We start from the raw sequence: 10,207 nt of genomic DNA, 5'->3' as shown, positions 1-10,207 counted from the left end.
GCCATTTTAGTGCATGTTTCAGAGAATACTTGGAATAAATAAAATGAATTGCATGTTATTGCAAAGATTTCTATGTTCCTAATGAGTTTTATCATTAGTGGAGATTGGTTTTCAAATACTTTTATTTTTATATTAATGGCCAAAGTCTAGATTCTGTTTTGAGAACTCAACCGGTATGAGACTATTAATTGCACGTAGTCTCAAGATTTTTCTACTATCTTGTTATGAAATCTACATATTTTATTAGTTTCTAGAGTAATTAGCTTCTAAGCGGAGATAAATTCTTGCAATAAATTACATTAAATGGCAATATTTTTAGGACATACTATAAATATATGCATTAAGAACTAAAAAAAGAAATCATAGAAAGAAATAAATCTTAACTTATCAGTTTATTTCTAAGCGAGATCTCGTTAGCCCGAGCTTTTATTTTATCACCGTTAGACTAATTAGTCTGGATTAATACTTCAATCTCTTGCTGTAAGAGTACTCTGAAACTAGGAGTCAATATACCTACTTTATTTCTTGTTTTCTTGATACATCTAAATAAAACAATGTAATGAAAAAATAGGATCACTTACGAAATATGTAACTAACTCATCGGACGTTACTAACGTAATTTGAAATCTTGAAATGAAGTCTAAATTGACATCGAAATATCTCCTCATAGCGAACAATGGACATTTAAAAGCGTAATATTATTACATTATGACTGAACATTGTCTACCTCTTTAACATGCATTTATAAAATAAAAAGCATTCGAGTCTTGAACAGTTGAAAGTCACTCAGCAATTGTATTTTAAATGTACCAATAAAACCATTAGGTCGAGTTTTTTCTGAATACGTTGTTCCTTTGCTTTAGTAAAATAAATTTAATTTAAAGATAATAAATGTACAGTTTCGTTTTATTATAAGTTTATGTATTTACATTGTTGTTGGAGGAGAGGACTATTCAGTGCTTTTTTATAATATATTTTTAACAAGCACCTACAACTTTTAGTATATTTTTAACAAATCTTATACATAAATGTCACCTGTCATTAAGTATTATTGAGGGATGAATATTATGTGTATATTCAATATTACACTAATACAAACATTTTTTTTATTTATCTTTCCTTTGTCATTTATCTGAAAAATTGTTCTCCTGTACACCTACAAATTCACACTATTGACTTTGATGGCCCGCTCAATATTATTCTGCCAATATCAATAAAACAATGAGACATTTCGTTTGTAAGCATATACTTTATTTTCAGCATCAATTGGTCTGATCTAATAACGGATAAAAATAGACTCGTTAAATTCCAGTCCATTTATAAGCAGCGCATGTTAAAATTTAACTTTAACTAAATTTTATATAAAAAAGTTTTTTTTTTTAATTATTATCAAATCCAAGGAGTGATTTTTTTTTATTTATAAAGGTGGCACAGTTTAAGCTAAGAAAGGTCTATTTTTCAAGATTCAAATTCGAGCTGGCATTTTCAAAACATTTATATTAGAATAAAGTCATATGTACTCATAAAAATAAATAGTACCATAAAAAAATATCAAATTAATATATCACTGGAATTCGTTATTTTTAATTGCAAACTGATAAAATTTAACTTACACTTAGTAGTTCAGTTCATGGCAACACTCAGCCGTGTTTATTTCCAAGCAAATATGTTTCACACCCAACTAAATTTTAGACAATACAAGAGAAAATCGGCTTATCTTACAGAGGCAGGCACTAAGCTGCGTTCTAGCAGTGCTGAGATGATAACATTATTTGACATTACATTAATGTTACTAGTTTTATTATTTAGCTAGTATGACTTCTTTGTCAGTTAAATTTGAATAGTGGTAGGATTTTAAATGAAGAGCTTCGTTTATTAAAAGATAATGTTAGTAAATAACCGTTATAGCTAGGATATTTTTTTCAAAATAGGAACTGCTTACTTGATTACATAAAAAATAAATAAATGATTGCATGTAACTTTGGTAGTACCGAGTAATTTAATAACGTATTAGCGAGAAATTAATCACTGTCACCACCTGATGTTTAATACAAATATATCATTGCTTTTTTTTTTTGCTCACGATAATCCAAATTCTATAAGACGTTAAAAAAAAACATTAGATTTATATCTTTAACTTACAATAATTTCATTAACTTGCAAAAATATATTCGGGCGATAAATATAAATGAATTAAAAACTGTAACATCATAATTACAGCTATCCGGTTCATAGTGTTAACGGAATTGCTTTTGTAAAAGTCATTTTTGCGAATCTCTCTTGTTAACTCGATTAGGGCAATGTTCATTTAATTACATGATTGCACTCCCCAGTTTGTCGTGCCGATTGCATGACGATGGGAATTTTTCGTATGAGTAAAACACGGAAAGATTCATTTTTTATTTGACAACATGCTGTTTGAAGTGGACTAAATAAAAAGGAAACTAGATGAAGAGCAAAAACCAATTCCACGCTTTAATTGGCTCGAAGATATCGGCGTACGAATATTGATATCATATATCTTGTTCACCGGCAAGATACTGGTATATATACCGGCAAGATAGCGATATATACATATGTATATATATATATATATATATATATATATATATATATATATATATACATATATATATATATATCGCTTTACTAACCAAGTGATTCCATAAAATTGTAATATTGAGTTATTTTATATATGTACTTCAATAAACTTCAACTCAAATGTGATCACTTTAAGCGTATCAAGCATCATTGCAATTAATATTGTCAAATCTTTTATCATTGATTACAGCGCTGATCTGGGATATTGTAGTTTAAGAAAATTGAAAGCATTCTTTGTCTTGTTTCAAATCTCAAAACTTTTCTCTATGATTCAATATCACTTAGGCGCAAGTCCTATATATCAAAAACATTATTATAAAGCAATTGCCGTTCCTTTGTAAATAAATTATTTCACATCTGTCATTAAATCATTACTTCTAATGGAGCACAGCGATTAATACACATGAAACAAAAATATTATCCAGAGGCATTTCTATTGTGAATGAACAAGAAAGGTTTTAAGCTCTCGTATTTAGGGGTAACATTTAGATCAGTTAAATCTTTTGATCTTACTATACACAACAAACGTTAATAAAAAGAAATCACTTGAGATTGATGTATCAAGAGTGTATGGCTCGGATACGGAGACGTATCTCAATCGATAATGCTATACTGTCGATGATAAGACCCTGATGTTCTTAAAATAAACTTCTGACAATCACTCTATTATATTAAATATTATCTCACTGAAATATGAATTCCATATTTATTTAAGATAAACCTTAAATTTCGTCCATGTTGTTATGATTTGTTATAATTTAAATCAATATAATATCCTTATTGAGTGTAAGAGTTCCAGCATTATTTTAACTTAGTTTGTTTCTTCAGTTTAGTTTCGTCTACCATTCAAAACAGTCGCGTTGCGCGTATGAGCTAACTGCTAAATAATATCTTCAAGTGCAAACGCTGCAGAACGTCGAACGTCCAACGTCATGATTGACTCATCATTTTGCAAAATAACATAAATAATAATATTTAAGGCGAAACTATTGATTAATTTTAAATATGGCAACGAGTCAAATTAAACTTCAAACTAATCAACATAACTGTACATCTAAAAAGTTCAGTGAAACAAAAGCTGAAAATGACAATCTTGGCAAAATAATAGAGAACGTGCAGAATCAACTCGATGACCTTTCAAATCAAATCATGATTTTCACACATGAAAACAATGTCAGGAGTACTAAAACAAAAGCCACCCCTAAAGACAGTTCTACCAATGTCTCGGAATCTGCATAAATGAAGAAGATCTGGCCAAGGAAATCGAGTGTATACGGGTTAAATCCAGAAAGAAAAGGAAACTGAGCTCGTCGCTTTCACAAACGGAAGAACACCAAAAAACTAAAAACTCCAAAATGCATTCAACACTAAAATCTTTAATAGGAAGTGTGTTAAAATTAATGCCAAGAACGAGTACTCTTATAAGGCCCACAGAAGTCAGAACAATATTATCCACAAATGGCCATCAGTGGTACTCATACGAAAACAAGCGGGAAAATCTCACGATGTTTTCCTTCACCGTCAGTCAGTGGTGTCTAAATACTCTTAGAAAGTACATACGACTCGTTGAAGATCACATTGGTACTTGCCAGGTTTCGAACCCGCGCCCTACCGTATGAGAGGCGGGCCTATAACCTCCAGCAACTACGACTTCCATGTATTTAACATATATAGGTTATCTTAGGATTTATTACTAGTACCACGAACTGGTACCACAGTGAAAAAAGTGTCAGGTGCTTTGTGCATGAAAACACCTCGCTCAGGACTGCAAAAAACCAGCAGAAGAATAGCCACAATGTGTACATAGCGGTGAAGCACATCCAGCTTTTTAGAGAGGATGTATAATAGCTAAATGTAATACATTAAAAATAAAAGCACTAATAAACTGAAACAAGTGGATTCACAACGACCATCAACACGTGACAGGAGAGAAAAATCCTATCCTAGAGCACAAGAAGCTGCTAAAATATGTATACTGTTCAATTCAAGAAAAGATCGGAACTAAAAATGCTTTACCAGAAAACTTACTGGCTGCTTGAGAAAAACTCTCCTATATTATCAAATAACAAAGTCCTGTTATATAAACAGGTATTGATGCCAGTATGCACTTACGGTATACAGCTGTGAGGCTGTACCAGTGAAAGCAATAGCTAGATTATATATTGATTCCAAATTAAGTGTTCAAGGATATAATCAATGCACCAGACATTCGTAACTGTGACTCACATCGAAATCTGAAGATGTTGTCGTAGATCAAGTCATACAAAAGTATTATGAAGCCCATGAAAAGATACTGATATCATCACGTGAATTTCCAAGCAATCCAGCTCCTTTATCACTAATATAGTGAGAAGACTGAAACGAACAAGACCGTTACAGTTAGTATTGTGTTTTTACTGTCAAATAAATGCAGTGATAACTGCCGCGCTCTAAGAACACATGTTCAAAGTGTCTTCGCCTTAACGAAGACTAAGAACGTACTGGACATAGAATATTTGTTAATGTAGTAATTTATGTCAAATTTATTTACTTAAAAATCATAGAATAAAGTAAAATAAATAAATATTTTGTAAAAATTAAATAAAATAAGTATGTTTCTTATTTTTTCTCGTATATGATTTCATATATTTTGTAATTTTTATATACAATTTTCCCAAGCCAAGTATTAGCATCTTTTTTTCCAATTTTAAAATATTGGGGTCTAAAAAGTATTAATACTTATTTGTTGCAAACATTTACGTTTTGTGATGTGTATATACTTTTATGTTTATACCTTTACTACTATTAATGAATGATGTCTTAAGAAAAAATAAAATTATTTTAAACATTATATATCTCAAGTTAAATCAAAAGTAATCATATAACTTTATCTTATAACTATATAATGAGTTGTCATAAACTGTTAGAAACAATTTACAAATATTTATCTATATTTTGAACCTCACGGAAAGTACAATGGTTAACGTAAAATATAATAATTCATGATCAAAACGTCTTAAAGAATTGCGTCAAACGTTATTTTAACTTGCTACCTAAGCTTATGCCGAAACAATACATTAACAATGTCTAAAACAAAATGACAGGTCGAAGAAAATAAGGTAACGTCAGACAAAACTGAATAAAACTGGAGGAGGACAGCTCTGAAAGTACTTCGAAAAACTAAGAACTTATTTGGGGGTTTTAATAAAATAAGTAATAATTAATAAATTATATTGTTTCAGCACAAATCAATTTAATGTAATATAAACGACTCAGTCTAAGGATTAAGGCTCTTCTTATTTCTTTATTTTATGATTATTCCGGAGCTTCTTTAAAAATATTCTACAAAATATATAAAATTTAAACTCTAACAAATAATTTAAAAATAATCTTTAAAAACGAGATAAGTTTAAAATAACATAAAAAGAATATTATAAAAACCTCATCCTCGTTATATATAAACTAGACTGGACTGAGCGGCACTTAAAATGATACCTTCCTTGGCATGTCTATGACACTTGCTTCGTTTCATCTAACATCGGTCAAAGAAAGCCGCTCGCATGTTTAATGTGGGGACAGCAAACGCCAGACTTCAAACGAACGGTGAGAGAACGGGTACTAACAATTAGTGCACGCTGCGTCCTAACGACCCTTCAGAACCTGACTTCGCTAAAAGTTAAAAGTACCTAAACGTGACAGAAAAGCTATTGGAACATTAATGTCAGGCCATACAGTGTGTCCGAATGCTGTTGTATTTAATTTCTCACAACAATAAGTGAAGACATTATCGTAATAATGACTCTATTATAAAATAAAATAGAATATAATCACATTAATTTATCAATCTAAGTCCTCAACACCCTTAACATTTCCGATATCTTATATTTTCCCATTCTGTTATCTCACCACTTCCTATCTCTATCCTCCTAATAATGAGTCCTAAAGCAATATTCCGTTGGAAGGGGACTAAAATATCGGCCTCTAAATATAATACAGAAATTGTTCGGCCGTTGTCAATCTGGGCTTTGATAAAGACTTGCACAGTGATAAATATACTAAAATGAAAATGATAATTAACAAAAATATACAAAGGGCGGCAGGAAATGCGGCATTGGGCACCATTGTTACTTTATGGTAACACAAGGAACGTTATTTTTGATCTTCAGCTCCAACCGTGCCCATTGTTGCCAATGCATTTTATGTTTTAATTAGACTGAAGTCAAAACGTTTCAGCCCTCGCGGTTAAGAAAATATAACTTAAAATGACATCAAACATTTGACGATCAATACGAAGTGTGTAGCTAAAGTACTTCTACGTCCTAACTATTTATTATTTCAATTTTCATAACATTTACTTTGCGAGAAGTTTACCTTTGAATACACATATTCTATCTTTTGTTATGTTACTTTGTTCATTATGGATTTCTGCGGTCACGACGCCACCAAGGCAATTGTGAATTAACTAATTAAGTCCGCTGATTAATGTCAACAATCCCAAGATATATTAGGTCGTTACATATGAGATTATTTTATTAAACGGACCAAGGAAATATTGTGTTTTTGGTAAATTACATTTTTAGGTAATCAAAGTATAAAATATTATTATCGAAACACTTATAACATCTTAAATCTAATTGATTTAACCTTGATGGGATTGATCCGTTTATACGGTCAGCTTAAATTCTTCATTGTTCTGGACTTACAGTCGTCTAGAAAGTTTTATTTTTGCGGTGTAATTGAAGAAATTTTAAAACAAAACACGTGTAGTACATTCCTTTACTATTATATTACGTATTAAGTATTAATCGCTCGAAATATATCTGCGGTGTTAATAATAGAGTGAAGTTAATTTTTTTTAAAGAAATTTATATTAAAGAAAAAAATATGAATTTAACTAGATCATACCTAAATCCGTAACCCAAGTGTGTGCCTAAATTTGAAATACATTTGTATTCTGAATTCCTAATCACACACCAGATTATTTCAGATCAAAGTATCCAATTCGACTAAACTGCAATTTCACATCTAATACTACTAATCTAATACTAATACGTTGTACTAATTTACATATAATAATTAGTGACATTACGTTATATACCTGACCTTAGATATAATAAAACAATACTTCTTTATGCAATCAAATCTTACTAATTACTTTAGACTTAGTCAATATGGCGACATTCATAAAGTTATTTGACCCCTATAACAACCTAACTCGTAGTTTTGACAGCCTCAACTGTAACCATATCTATCAACGTCACACTACAAGGAAGGTTTTTCAGTTCCTCATTTTAAAATTAGCAATTTATAAGATAATATTATAAAACATAAACTAAAGTTCTATATTAATATTGATTATATTTAATTGAAATGTTATTTGTCACTCAATTATTGTCCTCGCTGACGACAACATTATAAAATTATAACAACCTGTGTTCCTTAATTTTGGCTTTGAATACGGAAAGATTTTCCTAAGTTTAAAGTTCTTTTTTATGTGAAAAGTGGTAAACGAGCTGACGGCCTACTTAATGGGCAGTAGTGACAGTCACTCATGGACATCCGCAATATAGATGTTGCGGATGCGTTGCCAACCTTGGTTTTTGATGAAAAGGAAGGGGTAGAAATATGGAAAGGGCAAGAAAGGATGGGAACAAGGAAAGGTTAACGCGCGCTCTCACTCATCGGACGAAACGCAGCCATTAAAGGTTACTTCACGCCGATTTTTGTGAGAGAGTGGTACTTCCTATGTTTCTAGCCTATAAGAGCCTATTTTCGACCTGTGGTCACTTTACCACAGCCAGGTTCTACCACCGACCGTTAAAAATAGGTCAAAAAGGCTATTTAGAATATAATATTAACCAAAATTATAGGTATATCTGCTCTGCGAAATCTTGAACTGCTATTTAATATTAGTTACACATATAATTGAACCAGTTATAGTTTGAAGATATTCGAAAACAGAAAATCTTTATCTATATTATATCTTTCAGTATCTACTTCTGAGCAAACTGAATGTTTTAGTAGGCGCTTGGCGAATACTGAAGACACAGGAGCGCTCTATTTCCGGCAAATTGGCTGACGTCGATCTTAACAAACAGAACAACGATACTGTTTTAAAATAGGATACAACTTTACCAAAGCATTACGTACTTTAAAGTAACACAAGCTTCGTCCGCGACTTCGTTCGTCTAGATTTAAATATTAGTTGTAAATAAAAACAGCAGAATGAAAACATTTCATTACGAGTTGTGTTTAGAAAACTTTATAAATAATATTTTTTTAATTCATTTGAATCTCGAATTACTTATGACTATGAAAAAAGTTCTGATATAATGAATTTACAGATTAATAAAAAGAAACGATTGAGACCCAAAACCGGTATAAGAACTGTAGATAAATAGAAATAAAATAATATACATTTAATTGACTAAATATAGTGGTAGAGCGCTTCAGTATTTTTTTTTTTTTTGTAATACTAGTTTACAGAATACCTACAAAAACATTATTTAATTACGATAATTTTACACACTTGGTTAAAATGTATCACTTTAATTATCCTAGTAAAAGGCGTATCTAAGTGTATGTTGAATATTAGGTCTGGTTGAGAAAGGATTCGGAAAAGCCATTTCACGCACGATCGCTCTCAATCATACACGGATCATCATAGGAAATGTTTAGTACGAGGATAAGACGACGAATAAAAATGGATTCTGCTTATATTTTAATTCTATCCCGGCATTACGTTCTAAATAGATACATACCTAATAATTTTCCGACACGTTAAAATAACAACAACGAAGATAATTCATCATTCTTATTTGATATATTACATGAAATATATGATATATAAACTTTTTTTCATGTAAAATTATGTATATTCATAAATCATACGCATTACCTCGTAATATTTAGATTGTATTGTTAAAATTGAATCAAGGAAAGCGACGCATTTCTTCTGGAAAAAAAATAATCTATTCCGTGAGCGAAATTGCCGAGAATCAAATTTTGGGAAATGCCGCGCTTCCTCGTCTATAATGTATGTTCATCTTGATATCCATATGGTGTTGGAAAGTAATGATTCCTACTTCGACTCAAACTGACGTACATTAAACAACCTTAATTTATCACATCAATTGAAATTTTTTATATAATGAAATTATTTACTTTATGAATGCATTAACTATAAGTAAATACAAGTTAATATTTTAATGAAAATATTGGTATATATATAAACATTCACTCCATAAATTTAAATTCTAATGGAGGCTTGTTAAGAGGATTAAACCAATTACGCATAAGATGAAGGTAGAACTCATTACAATTGGTTGCATGCTACCATTACCATGTTCATATCAAAGAGCATGAAAATGGCTCCGACATAAGAAATTTCTTTATGACAAGTCGTTCTTAATTTCCTTGTTACATGCTCTAACAGATGAACGTGCCGCGCATTCTCAAAGGAAACAATCTAGCATTCTACCGCAAGCCGTTTGAGATCGGAATATTCAAGCGGTTAGATTTGTTTATGATGTTCCAACCATACTTCACGGCGGTTTTTACTAATGATATAAACAAAAGAAATGTATGCTGCCTGTTTCTAATATCTAAAGAGGCTTTATTTGATTTT

The sequence above is a fragment of the Danaus plexippus genome, chromosome 2 (genome assembly GCF_018135715.1).
Source record: "Danaus plexippus chromosome 2, MEX_DaPlex, whole genome shotgun sequence".
Classification (NCBI taxonomy): Eukaryota; Metazoa; Arthropoda; class Insecta; order Lepidoptera; family Nymphalidae; genus Danaus; species Danaus plexippus.
The sequence above is the reverse complement of the archived record's forward strand: the minus strand, read 5'-3'. Positions refer to the sequence as shown.